The sequence below is a fragment of the Chinchilla lanigera genome, unplaced genomic scaffold, assembly GCF_000276665.1.
Source record: "Chinchilla lanigera isolate Chin_1 unplaced genomic scaffold, ChiLan1.0 scaffold00034, whole genome shotgun sequence".
Taxonomy (NCBI): Eukaryota; Metazoa; Chordata; class Mammalia; order Rodentia; family Chinchillidae; genus Chinchilla; species Chinchilla lanigera.
Genome location: NW_004955435.1, coordinates 14,382,840 through 14,397,713, shown reverse-complemented (window position 1 = coordinate 14,397,713; position 14,874 = coordinate 14,382,840). Strand labels below are relative to the sequence as shown.

Below are 14,874 nucleotides of genomic sequence, written 5' to 3'. Positions count from 1 at the left end.
ATTATTTGTCTATTTGTTTTCCTGAGAAACTATTTTGTAGATAATAATACATAAAATGATAACCATTGATAATTTCCTACCATTTTGTCTGTAATTTGCTAAGTCCCCCCTATTATTATGTTATCCTTCTTTTATTCTTTAAAATAAAAAATAAAAAGTAAAAGAACAAAATACATCCCTAAGAACAGAATCAATTACTATGGAAATTGAAATTTTTTAGTTGAATTAATCAAGAGTATTTCTTGGAGTAGCTGATGTTCAAGTTGTCATATTTAAATGAATATATCCCTTTGAATAACTAAATGTTGGCTACGATTCTCTGTAACCTAGAATTGTGCTATGCTTTTGAGCACTTGAAATTTAGCTAGTCTGAATTGATTATTATAAATGTAGAACACAGATTTAGTACAAAAAGATTAAATTAAAAATTTTGTATGGATTACATCTTGAAAGGATAATATTTGGGCATATTGAAATGATAATATTTTGAGATAAGTAAGATATACTGTCAAAATTAATTTTACCCTTTTTATTTGAGTGAAAATAAAACAGAGACCAGACTTACCCTCTTACTTGGAACAACAACCAATGTACAGAATAGAAAATGATGGTTTACAAGACAATGAACACAAAACAATGATGAACAGTGACACCTGAAAGATGGAATATGAATGAATGTATGAGTTCTATGATTGCTCCAGTTTACTGCACTGACAGTTTTAAGACAATGAGACAGAGAAGGGAATCCTGGGAGATTCCCCTGTTGCAGAGACAAAATTGATATTCTGAAGAGACAAAGCCATCTGTGGTTCACAGGACAGAATAATGTAGAAGACAGAGCTGCTCAGCATACAAATACCAGAGATTTAAGAGGACAGCTGTATTAGTTTTGTGTCCCTACTGTAACAAAATACAACAAAATTCATGGCTACAAAATGTCTTTTTAATAATTCTAAAGGTCAGAAAGCTAAACTCAAGTTGTTGGCAGAGCTGTTTTTCTGACAGGTTCAGGAAGAAAATCCATTTCTTTGCCTTCTAGAAATCACTGTTCTTTGCTCCTAGATGTCATCCACATTCCTCTCCCCTTCCTCACATCACTCTAATCTCTTCTTTTTGATCATCACATTCGCTATTTTTTATTATTCTATTTCCTTCTTATAAGGACTTATATGTCTAGATGACTTACCTAAATAATCCAGAATAATCTCTCATTTCAAAAAGCTTAATTTACTCACATTTCCAAAGTCACCTTTGCACTAGAAGATGCATGCACATGCTTCAGCATACATTATTAAACCTACCAAATTGCCCAATAAAAATTTAGCTGACCAGGCCAGGCATGGTGATGCATTGCTGTAATCCCAGCACTTGGGAGGCTGAGGCAGGAGCATCACTGCAAGTTTGAGGCCAGCCTGAGCTACAAAATGATCTTAAGGCCAGCCTGAGATGCATAGCGAGACCGTCTCAAAAAGACAAATATATATATATATATAATATATATATACATATATATATGTATATATATATTATATATATACTCACACATACATGCACACACACACACAAATTTAGCTGATAACTGATTAACAGAGGCATGTAAAGAAACTATCCAAGGTCAGGTGACATATGAACTGTGCCTGGAAGTTGCACAAAGCTGAGATTAGTCCTATTCCCATTGGCTAGACTGAAAAACCTCAAGACTCACAGTTCTATTACACTAAAGAGTCTTGTCTCTGTAATAAGGAATAAACAGCTCTACTTTGAACAGTGCTTCAGCTCCATCTAACAAATCTTACAAGCATGCCTCCCAAAATAAAACATTTTTCAAGTAACTTAAGTGCAGCCCAGAACAAAGCACAATAAGATGTATAAAAGTACAAAAATATCCAGTACCCAATAAAGTAAACTCACAAATTCTGAATTCACTCAAAATACCAGGAATGCCACACACGAAAGTGAAAATAAAGCTATAAAACATTTGCTAGAGTTAATAAGTGAGTATACTAAATTTGCTAGATACAAGATTCAATGTACAAAAATAATTAATATTTCTATATAAACAACAATTGGAAATAAGAAATGCAAATATATCATTTATAATAGCATCAAATATAAAATATTGAAGGATAAAGCTGATACAAGATGTGAAAGATATATTGAAAACAAAATAAAAAGACTGCTGAGAAAGATTGAAAAAGATATGATAAATGGAGAAATATACCATGTCCTTAGGTCAGGAGACAATATCACTGAATTTTTTTTTCAAATTTACCTACAGGTTGATTGTGATCCCAATCTATAATATCGCAGCAGTTATATATATATATATATATATATATATATATATATATATATATATATAAAATAAATAATATAAATATATATTTAATATATAAATAAATATATGAATTAATCTAACATAAGCTAATTTCATGAATTTCATATAACCACAATATAAAAGACAACACAATATCGGAATTAGAACAAACAAGAAGTCAATAGACCAGAGAGCCTAGACATGGACAACTGATGTTCAACCAAGATGACCGTCAGTACATTAGAGAATGAAGGCTACTCTTCAACTAACAGTACTCAACCAATTGAGTAACAATATGGGGGAAAAGGAATGGCCATAAAATCTCTCACTATATCAGAAAATATCTGAAAATAGATCCTATACCTGATTGTAAAACCTAAAACAGCAAACCCCAGAGGAAAAAATAAGAGAAAATATTTGCAACTTGGTGAACCAAAGAGTTTTCAGATGCCAAAATCACAACGCATAAAAGAATTGGTAAACTGAACTTCAAAACTGAAAAAAAAAAATTACTCTTCAAAAGGCACTGTCAAGAGAATGAAAAAGCCAGCTATTACTCTTCAGTGGCAGTAGATCTTTACTATTTAATCTAGTCTGGAATTCTAGACAGGTCAACTAGTCACAAGCCCAGATAGGCAGACCTTGGTATGGTGTTCTCTGGGAGGGCTAGATCACTTTTTGTGCTCTGAGGTCAAACAGTATTTCAGAAGTTCCATGATCTGGGAGATCACTGACTGAACTTTGCTATCAAGTGGGGCTGATGGCTGAGATGGGCCATGTGATGAGTTTTGAGGCAGGATGAGGTCGCTGGAGTGGTTGCCCACCCGCATGGAATGAGCATGGCTAGAGAATATGCTTCTCAGAGGCATGAGGACTCATTGAGGCCTTCCAGTCTAGGCCTAGGGTATACTTAAGCAAAGCAGTGCTGTGCAGCTGGGGTTGGGTTAGGGCCTCATGTTTCCTCCACAGATAACCACGACATAATATTAGAACCACACTTAGTTGGTGAAGATTACTTATAAACAACAGTTCAAAGAGCACAGTGTTCCATGATCATTTCTTGATAAACACTAGCTTTGAGATTGGACACATTTAGTGCTCAGTTTTGGTATTACTTTAAAACAACTTTTTAACTTGTCTAATTTTCATAGTTTCTTCATCTTTAAATGGGGATATTAATACTTACCCCAGAGGTTGTTCTGAGAGATAAATGAAATAGTACTGGCTGACTGAGTACCTGAGTACCAGATTCAGGAAATATTGAGTAAAAGTTAAGTTCAGAGCTTACTGTCTAATTCATTCTAAGGCTGACCCTGAACTTTCTAGTAGATTTTTAAGAAAGAAACATGATAGTTGCCAGAAGTTTTTAATAATAATTTACTCATTTAATTTCTTGGAAATATCTTTACTTGTTTTGTTTGCCCTTTGTTAAACACACACACAAATATACAGACACACACACGCACACAAACTCAAGAAGAGACAAATAAGGAAGAGAAAAAAGAGAAAACTTGAGGAAAGACAAATTCAGATGATCTTTACAGTCCAAATTCTCCCCTTGGAAGCTTAGCAAGATGATACTGACAGCTGAAGTAGGATAGGGATCATTATAATAAGGCCACTACCTAAATAAAAAACAGTTATCCAGAACTATCACACAGTCCATTGAGAAGAGGCTGTCTTTCTTATCCTAAAATATATAAATGTGTGTACTAGAGGGTCCTTCTTCTAAAGGCCTGTTCATCATGTGCTTAAGCAAGCTACTCCCAGCTTAAGCAGAGCTCTTTATGAAATAAGAAAAGCTGTTTCTTTGGCAATGCTATCAACAGAGTGAATAACTTGAATCTAATCATGAGAAAATACCAAAATACTAAAATAGGGAGACATTTTATAAAATAACTAGTCTTTACTCTTTAAGAATATGAATGATATGAAACAAAAAGAAAGACTCCAGAACTGTTCAGACTAAAAGAATAAAGAGACATGGTAGTTAATGGTAATGTATGATTGAAGAGTTCCTTTAACTATAAATAGATTTCTTTTTTTTTTTTTTTTTTGGTACTGGAAATCGAACTCAGGACCTTGCACTTGCCAAGCAGGTGTTTATGCTACTGAGCTATATCCCTGGCCCCCTTTTACTATAAATAATATTAATAGAGTGATAGGTAAAACCTGAATAAAATCTGTATATTATTAATAGTATCCTATCATTGTTAGCTTCCTGATTTAGATCAGTGTAAAGTGGTTATATAAGATAATTTTTGCTTTATAGAGATGTACAAACTACAATACTTAAGAGAAAGGACATAGTGTTAACAATTACTCTCCTGTGAGAAAACTAGAGAAAAATAAAGCACATGTGATAAAATGATAATATTTGGGAAATAGGGGTGTCATTTTACCTGGTTCTGGAGTTTAGAAATTCCTCATACTATTTTCTTTTCTTTAACTTTTCTATAAGCCTAAATATTTGTCAGAAAGTAAAACCACCAACAAAAATTGTTAAAAATGAGTAAAATACCCTAAGCTATTCTGATCCCAAAATTATTACAGTTTCGGTCTCTAATGTTATAAATGCTATAACGATAATAGCTATAAGATAATACGATAGCTATTGTTAGAAAAATGAACCACGAAATAATGTTAAAGCCTCTATTTGTTTCTAATATAACATGCACATTAAGACATGCTTCACGTCTACTTGGACAATTTTTAAAAGATATAAGATATCAAAATAATTTGTCACTCTTATTCTTCAATCTAGTACTTTTAAATATAAAATGTCAAAGCTTTGGTAAATATATATTAAATATGATTTCCTAGCATATTAATTTCAGATCAACTGCATTTGCAATTACATATTTTATACTGGGTTATGTTAAAATGCACTGACATTTTCTTTATATAAACAGAGAACATATCCTAACAATGCCTCTTTAGAAATCCCTAAGAAAAAGGAGTTTAGTGTAGCATAGTGTAATGTGGAAGAAATAATATTCTTCCACATCTTGAAATAGCAAACAAGATATTCTAAATAGCTAGTTAAGTAATTTATGATTTTGGACAAGTCACTCCAACTGAAAATAGATTAGAACATTATAATAGCTAACATTTATTGGTCTGTCACTATAAGTTACTTTATTTGAAACTAAATAATCTCTAAATTCCACCCTACATTCTAACACTTGGAATATAGCACTCTCATTTTATTTTTTTATTTTTATAGTATATGTGTGCAATAAATAATGATTATATTTATTATGGGGAGTTTGTACATGTACATAACACATCTTAAATTTTTTTCTTCCCCCCCATTCCTCTGTGCTCCCTCCAACTCTTGTTCCCCGTCCTTTTTGAAAAAGCTCTATTTCAATTTTTTCTTTAATTTTTCCTTGCCAATCTCCTTTCCCTTTCTCCCCTCCCCCTCCCTCCATTTCTCATTCCTCCTTCCATTTGTAAAAGATCTTTCATTTTAAATGGTTGTAGAAATATGACACTTTTTTTGCAGTTTTTGCCATAGCTACTATTTACTGATGCTGCTACTCAGCTAGGAACTCCACTCTCTCCTTGTGAAATGGATAATCAGTAGATAAGAAAACTTAAACAACCCTACATAAACATTCATCATCTCCACTCTCAGTGGTGGCCACTCGTGGACTTTAGCAATGCATATCTTCCGTTTACTAAAACCTACTCTCAGACTGCCTTCCCAAACTGATCACCAACTTTCGCAGCAACCATCTTCTCTGCTGCAGCAGCCATGTAGAAGCCAGCTCTGCACAGCTGTCTGGCTTCTCTGTGTTACTTTGCTCCAGCATTCCACACCTACAGTAGCAACTGATCCTGGCAGCTACTTAAAGATAGTGGCCCAACTCATAGGCCCAGAATGATCTGCACAAAGTGGATGTTTATTGGACATGTGTGAGCTTACGAAGAACACAAAACCACTGCAACTAAATCAACATAGAAGTTCCTGGAACAGAAGTTGAGAAAAAGAGAGTGGTTGTAACTTCACCAAAGCTCCACCCTTCCTTTCTGATCTAAGGGAAAATTTATGTTGAAGAGAAAGAAATCTGCCTCTTCATCCTCATTCAAAGCCCCATCCCATTAATACTGTCATTTGGACGACTGTCCAGGGATAGACCAAGACCTCTTTATTCAATGATTTTGCCATCCACTTTCAAGTGCCAAGTAAGACAAAGGGCTTATGCCTTTATATCATCCTCTGACTTGTTTACTGTAGTTTCTCTTGCTTAGTTTCATTTCTAGTGTGCTGGGGGTTCATACTTCTTAGACTTTGCATACATTACTCTCTGTGTCTGGAATGTCATTATCTTGTCTCCATAGGAAACTCATACTCTTTTGAAAGTGAACTCAGGCAGTCACTCCCTTTTCTATGGAGTCTTTGACACATTTCTGAACTCCTCCTTCATCTTGTACACATTCTCCTGCTCTTATATACAAAAGCATATTGAGTTATATTTGTGTATTGCTATGACTGTTCTCCATGAGAGACACTTTCATATTGGCAACCACAATGCTCACTATCTTTGTGTCTGAAGAACTGAGCAGAATGCCTGGCCACTGCTATGTTTCAGGATGGACATGATGAGGTACAATAGGAGCCTGGAGGTGTCTGGGTAGTCAGGCATTAACAAGAGGGCATAAGAAACTAAAGACAAGGGGCTGGGGATTTAGCTCAGCGGCAAAATGCCTGTCTGGCAAGCACAAGGTCGTGAGTTCGGTTCCTGGTACCGGAGAAAAACCAAAAAAAAAAAAAAAAAAAAGAAAAAAAAAAAGAAACTAAAGACGAGCAGAGAGTTATCCTTCTCTTTTGTGCTTCTTATTGATGGACAAAAGTGAGGTCACTTAAGTAGTGGTAACAATAGCTGTGAAAGAATGGTCTTTGAATAATTTTCTGTAGTTATAAAAGCCCCCCATGCTTTCATTTAAAAGCTAAATATGCTTAACTGGCTCACACAGGAAATATCTCCGGAAATTATGTTTCAGTTTAGCCTCTGCTTCCATTCAACCGCAGTTTCAAAACAGTACAGATTCCACTTAAGATTGAGAAAGCGAAACATTGCTCACACAGCAGCAAAGGTTTTTTTTTTTTTTTTTTTTTGGCTCAACTTTTTTCCAAAGAACTTATAAGTAAGGTACTTCTTATCTCCCATGGGAGTTCCTTCAGGCCAAGACTATTGGTGGGCAAATATTTCTTTTCCACCTCAACACTTCTCATACCTGGATTTTCTAAAACAGTGTCTGGCCTGAGTAGGTACTTGACTGAGATGATCAATAAGTGAATGTATTCAAAGTCTGGTCTTTATTTCAAATTCAAAGCTCAATAGTACCTGACATGTTTTGGGAGTCTAAAGCCCTGTGCCAAATCCCAACCTCTCATTCTTAGGTGGGTGCATGAGGTCACAGGGGACTTTCCTATATATATTCTAGGACATAATCATATGAAATTTTCATAGATCTTGGAAGAAGAAAGATCCGATATAGAATTTCCTGTAGTGACCAGCAGTTGCTATAGTGCTCACCAAAAGTCAGAATAAAAGCTGAACTACCATTTTGTTGATTCCTTGCGACTTCATCAGCCATAGCATATGAACTGGAAATTATTGTTGTATAGAGATCAGTGGATTGCTTTTCATAAGTAAATTTAATATTGTATTTATCAATGTTCATGTTTTGTATACCAAGAACAAGTTAATTTGGGGGTGCCCTGCAGATCACAATATTCTTTCTGCTCTTTGAAAGCCAACATATTAGGTATCCTTAGTGATATCTAGCCTTCACTTTTTGCAGTACATTCACATAGCATCTCTTGTGTTATGAATTTCAGACATCTTGTCATATAGTGCCTCTTTACTTTTGAAAATTTCTCAAATGGGGAAGAGCTACATCTCCCAGCTGCCTTTCTAAATGGCTCTGACTGAGAGTTTTTGTCCTACTTTAAAAATCACAAGACCAATCTTCTAAAGACAAAAGCACATAGGAAATCTCCCCAACTTCATCTCACACAGAAAACTCCAGGCACCACAAACTACCATACATAATCAGTAATTCACATTCTGTAGCAATTTAAACATGTAAATCGCTAGACTCAAAGAGATGTTAGATAATGGGAAACTGGTTAAGTCAAAGTAGTTCTGACTTGACTACCTCTTTCACTGTTACTAAGACATTGCTCATCTTTTTTACTTGCAGCACTAGATAGTTGTGAAATAAGAGGTTTTAAAGTTACTAGAGTGGTATATGGGGTCTCCTAAAAAGCTACCCTACCCTACATAGAATTGTTTAGAGCTTTACACTCAAACAAGGTTAAAAAGTCATCAGTCTTACCTTTCACAGGCACCTTGCCTCAGTCCTTCAAGCAGGATTTGGTTATTATCTTTGAGGTGGCTACAACAAGACTGGTAAAACAGATGTCCGGCCTATTTGTGTAAAAGGAGAAGTAAAGGGCAAAAAAAAAAAAAAAAAAATGTGATCGTACTGTGACGACAGGAAGCCAGATGAGAAGAGGGAGGAAGTGAGGCTGAGTCTACCTTCTTAGACTCAGAGATTCAACCCATCCCCCAGCTTTTTAGAAGCTTCCTCCAACAACCCACCGTAAACTAGTTTCTGTGAAACAAAGAAAATTTGAAAACCAAGTTGGTCCAGGCACTAATCTGAGAGTCCTGGTGGGTTGTAGGGTAATTTGGGTGATGATTTTTGTCTAAAGAATAACAGTGATTCTTAACCAACATAGCATCTCAGAATTACCTGTGAAACTACTCAAGAATAGGTATTCTTGGCCTTACCACAACAGTTTCCCATTCAGGTGGACTGACACTGGAGTAAAATTTTAAATCAATATTTATGTTTTCTAAGGTTAGGGTTATGTTTCTACATGTTAGATTTATGTTTTCTAGGGTTAGGTTACAGATGTCCTTTTCAACATACTCTTCTCTCTCCCCACACTCTTTCCAATGGACTTCATGCAATCTCTAAGACTCACTTTTTTTTTGGTCTTTTTGAGACAGGGTCTTACTATGCAGTTCAGGCTGGCCTTGAGCTCACTTTATAGCCCAGGATGGTCTTGAACTTGCAAGGATCCTCCTGCCTCACCCTCCCAAGTGCTGGGGTTACAGGCATGCACCACCATGCCTGGCTAATACTCACTTTGATTGCACATCACTTTCACATTTCTCTGTACCAAAAGTAAGTTTATCCTCATGTGAGGATATTGTCAGTGATGGTCCCTAAGACATGATTCGAGGTGCATCAGTAGAAATGATTTGGTTAATAGAGGGAGCACCAGATTGAGAGAGCAAATGAGTTTCAGTCCTAGCTTTATCTCTGCTTGCTGTGAGATCTTCAGCAAATCTCAACCTGTCAGCTTCAGTTTATTAATAGTAGCATCTAATAATAATCCTACTGGTTACTGTTATATCTTCACCTATAGATGAGAAAACAGACTCAAAGAGATTAGAGAATTTACCCAAGATTGTAAAACTAAGAACTGGCAGAACTAGAATCAAAATTTAAAGTTACAGAGAATGTTATTGGGGAAACACTGTGAGATGGAGATTTTGACAAACATATTTATAATTTCAGCTCTACTACTGAAATTGCATCTACTGGAATTTTTTTTAGATTGAAAAAATCAGAGGATTTAGCAACAATTCAAATATATTACTAGCCAATTGTGAAATTCAGAATCAGTCACTGAGCACCAATTTCTTTATCTGATAAGGGAACAGATGGATGACACTCTCTCCAGTGCTTGACTTGGAAGCATGCATCTGAAAAAATTAATTCTCTTCCTCTTCCTTCACTTTGTGACATTCAGATTCTGAAATAATCTATAATGAGGGCTGACCCTGTGGGGAACTGAGTTAAACCAAGATAAAAATTTGGCTGTTTTGTTTTGTTTCTTTGTTTGAGATGCTGGGGATCAATGCCAGGGCCTCATATATGCTAGGCAAACACTCTACCACTGAGGTACACTCCAACTCCAAAAGGTTCATTATGGAGTTAATATTCACTAAGCAGTGAATATGCTACTCATATTTTCCCAGACTTATTTGACCATGAAGCTCTGTATGTGTGTGTGTGTGTGTGTGTGTTCTCAGGTAACATTTTTTCAGCATAACAGCTAAGTGGGAAATGGTATTATAAACTCTCCATGCTGGAATCACTGCCCCTTACTCAAGACCACTGCCAACTGATAGATTAACTGGGGAGAGACTTCTTGCTGGACCCATATTTTCTCAGTTATCTCACCCATTTTGTGGCTTCAGTGACTTTCTCTCTGTTCCAAAGATTACAAATCTACTATATATATACAATGTAAACTTCCACTTGAGTTCCACATACATGTGTATACTCACATGTCTCTCAGGCACTTCAAATCCAATATCTAAGTTCAGTTCAATAAGCTTGTCTCCACACTCAAATCTGCTGTCCTCTAGGCCTGCACCATCTCAGGGAAGAATTGTCTACCCTTCTAGCTACCCAAATCAGAAACAACATGTCCTCTTAGTTTACTATCTCTCCCATCATTTGTTATCAACCACAAAGTTCTGTAAATCATACTAGACATTACCTAAATACTTCTCAAATCAGTTACTTTTCTCCAATTCCACAGACATTACACTAGGCCTTATCTCTCACCTGGATTATAGGATCCCAAGTTCCTTCAAGGCCAGATTAGAAATTTCTTGTGGACAGGAAGAGAGCCCTCTAAAACAGAAACTTCATATGTCACTCCCCAGTTTAAAACTTTCATTTGACTACTTACCCATTCCCATGTTATGCTACACCAAATGATAACTTTACAGCATTCCTTTGAGTTGCTGTAACAAATCAATCTTCTTTTTCTCTTTCTCTCCCTGCCTTCTTTCTTTTCCCTTCCTCCACTTTCCTCCTTCTGTCTCTCTTCTTCTCTCTTTTTCTGTCTAGAATATATTCTTACCTCTCTGGTAATTCCTACTCGTCCTCAGCATCTCTGTCCCTCCAGACAGCCTCTAAACAGCACCAGGTACTCCAGCTACATAACCATGTTGCCCATTAGCAACTTCCATCTGGTGCCAGTAATTAGTTTTCATTATCTGTGTCTCCACTAGACGCCAGTTTCTGTAGGTTCTGTGTTGTTCTATGGATATTGAATGACCTTGCTTACCATTGTACTTTTAGGACCTAGCATTTTTGCTGGGTTCATAAGAGTTACTCTGTAAATATTTGAGTAGCTTCAGATAACATATGAAGAGAGTGAGAGGAAGACAAATAGAGATAGTATACATATCAGTGAAGGGAGAATTGTTTTTTAAATCTTAAGAATATCAAAAAGAATATCTCACTCAAGAGTTGATCATAGCTGGGCATGGTGTCACCTGCCTATAATCCTAGCACTTGAGAGGCTGAGGTAGGAGGATTGCTATGAGTTTGAGGCCAGCCTGGGCTACACAATGACTTTAAAGCCAGCCTGAAGTACAAAACAAGATCATGTCTCAAAAAAAGTGTTGCTCATGATGACCATATTTACAAAGAAAAATTTCCTTTGGTGTATTTTCTCCATCACCCAGTGAAAGTACTGATACACATGCTTGACCATGAGATGGTTATGGCCTGGAAGTTGAGGTAGGGCAGAAATTGTACATGCATGTATATCCAAATTTGTGACCATGAAGTTTACAATTCATTTGGAGAAATAAAAATAAAATAAATGGAGAGTAATATAACATCCCAGTACTGCATGTGGTTACAGAATCCAGAAGAAGCGTTTTTAAAAAATAAGAAAAGAGACAGCAGAAGTTATGATGCATGATATGTTGATCAACTATTATAGGTAACATTGTGACCTGGGAGTTCAGGAGGTTTGAACTCGGCCAAATGAAAAGTGGGACTACAAATTACTGATGCTTATTTATTATGCAATAGCACTTGCCAAGGTACATCTTAAATAAACAAAATCTTGAATGAACATATTAAGATAATTAGTCCCATTTAGACCTTTTCCCCCTACACTTTCTTAGTAAGTTTAACCACTTTTCTTATTAAAAATAGTCAATATTGAAATAAAGAGAATATAAAAAAAACTCCCAAGTTTATTTCAGCAAGTCACGCAAGTAAGCAAAGATATTAGAATTTAGAGGGCACAGCTGCTTGTGAGAATTACAAGATTGGATACTTTAAATAGGAGAATAAATTTAACTTGTAACACATTTGGCATTGCCTATAGATATTAGGTCAAAGTTTTAAAAAAGAATAAAATATCACTTTTAAAAAGAAAAGTATGAACCCTAAGGATTAAAAACTTATATTCACAATAAAATCTGCAAATAAATGTCCATAACAGCTTTATTCATAGTCACCAAAAACTGGAAGCAAGCAAGATTTTCTTTATGGGTGTGTAGGTAAAGACACTATGATATATTTGGAAATTATTATGTGTCAATAAAAATAAGCTATCAAATCATGAAAATGTATCAAGGAAACTTAAACACATATTGCTGTATGAAAGTAGCCAGTCTGAAAACACTGCACACTGTATAATTCCAACTGTCACTTTGGAAGAGTTAAAACTACAAAGACGGTAAAAGGATCAGTGCTTGCCAGTGACTTGGAGGGAGGGATGAATAGGTGAAGCACAGTAGATATTTAGGATGTTGAACTATTCTATATGAAACTGTAGTGGTGAACACAACATTAGGCATATAATAAAATTTAAACCACAAATCATGAAATTTTAGTGGGACCTCTGGTCTATATATAAGTGATTTATATAACTTCAAATGAATTAATGTATGGAAAATATAAAAATTTTATTATAAAAAGAAAAATATTAAAATATTCACACAGTTTTATGGCTATTATATCATACACAACTTAGGTATTTAAAGATTCTAACATTTGGTTTCATATTACCTGAAAAAGTCTGGAATTTCAAAAAAATATTAAAAATGAATTAAAATCTAGCCTTCAGAAATTAGGTATATACACATTGCAGGACCAGCAACCAGCCTGGGAAGAATCCAAGTGACTGGCTCCACCCTCCTACATTGCTGGGTCCAGGCAACCAGGGAATGCCAGCCACATAGTAGGACCATGGCTACGGTGCACATAATGGACAAGCAGGACTAGAGGCATGGAAAAGTTCAAAGCAACATTAACAATACAGGCCAACAGGTGGTAAATTTGGTGAACCAGCCTTGTTCTCAGGATCAAAGACACATGGAATAGAAATAGGTAGCTGGGGTGGCCCCTTTTCTTTTTTTATTTTTCTTTTTTCTCTTTTCTAAATTGCTGGTGAGAACTACAGCCACAGAAAACTGATCCCACCACCAAGACCAAGCTTAGATAATCCCTTGCTTACTTCTTCATTCTATCTCCTCTGCCCTCTTCTGTAATTCCCAAAGACTTGCATGATCATCCTTTGTCCTCAAGCCTTGCTTATACTTCCTTTTCATTTATCTTTTTTTCATTCACTCTATTTGTTAAATTTCCCAACCACAGGGTGAAAACACTTTGCATAAAAGCTCTTAATTTATTATCATCTGTTATATAAATGTAGGTACAGAATTAATAGTTACCAGACTTTGTCAGTTTCTAAAGTGTGATTGATGCTATTGTTATTGCTAATTTTACTACTTTACTAGGATGTCATATCTGCTGTAATGAGTAGTTCTCCCTTCTGTAATAATACTGGGAAGGTCTGTGATAATAACATCACCACAGCCCAACACCAAAGGACTGAGAGCTGGGCTAAACAGGTACTAATATATCACTCTTAATTAATTGGGGAGGTAGAATCATAGGACAGACACAAACCAAGAACCACTTACACACAGAAGACACCCTTAAAGAATAGACTTTTCCTAGAGAGGAATACCAGTAATATAACTACTTACTAGAAAACTTAGAAGGATCAACACAGAAAACAAAATAAAATTTTGTTGAAACAAAAAAATGATGAGATGCAAAAGCAAAATGAAATCTGTAACATCCAGCCCACCAAGAACAAGACCAGGAGACATCTAGATAGTGGAAAATGAAAGATATACCTCTGAAATTTCTGAAATGATAGCAACCAAAGTAAAGAAACAAATCCATGAAGCTATAGAGAAAATCAGATCAGAAATAATCTCTCAAGTAAAAAACAAATTACAACCATAATGAAAGAATTGCTCAGCAATTCTAGAGTAAACATAGATTAAAAAAATAGAGAAATGCTGGAAATCTTGAATGAACACTATGAAAAGAAATAAAATGCATGAAACAGATTCAAACAGATATCCAGGAAATTAAAAATTCCATTGAAATCTAACAAAACCGCTTCAATGAAATTGAAGATAAACTTTCAGACCTTGAAGACAGTATCATGAGTAGCAATAGTGAAAGAAAAGATCTCTTAAAATAATAAGGAATCAGGAAATAATAATTCACTAACTGCAAGACAAAGCAAAGAAAAACAATATAGGCTTGATGGATGTCAATGGAAAATCAGTAGTACACACAAATGACATAAAAAGATTATTTGCAGAAGTAAAAGCAGAAAATTTCCCAAA

General features: G+C 35.3%; 1 protein-coding gene across 1 annotated transcript in view; it reads right to left on the bottom strand.

Moving 5' to 3' along the window:
- Cd53 (CD53 molecule) overlaps window positions 1-8,789 on the bottom strand; it is a 21,619-nt gene extending 12,830 nt beyond the window's left edge. Inside the window, exon 1 of the mRNA XM_005388932.2 lies at window positions 8,669-8,789. The gene's annotated coding sequence lies outside the window, so the exon portion shown is untranslated. The remainder of the gene's footprint in view (window positions 1-8,668) is intronic.
- Window positions 8,790-14,874: the final 6,085 nt, after the last annotated feature.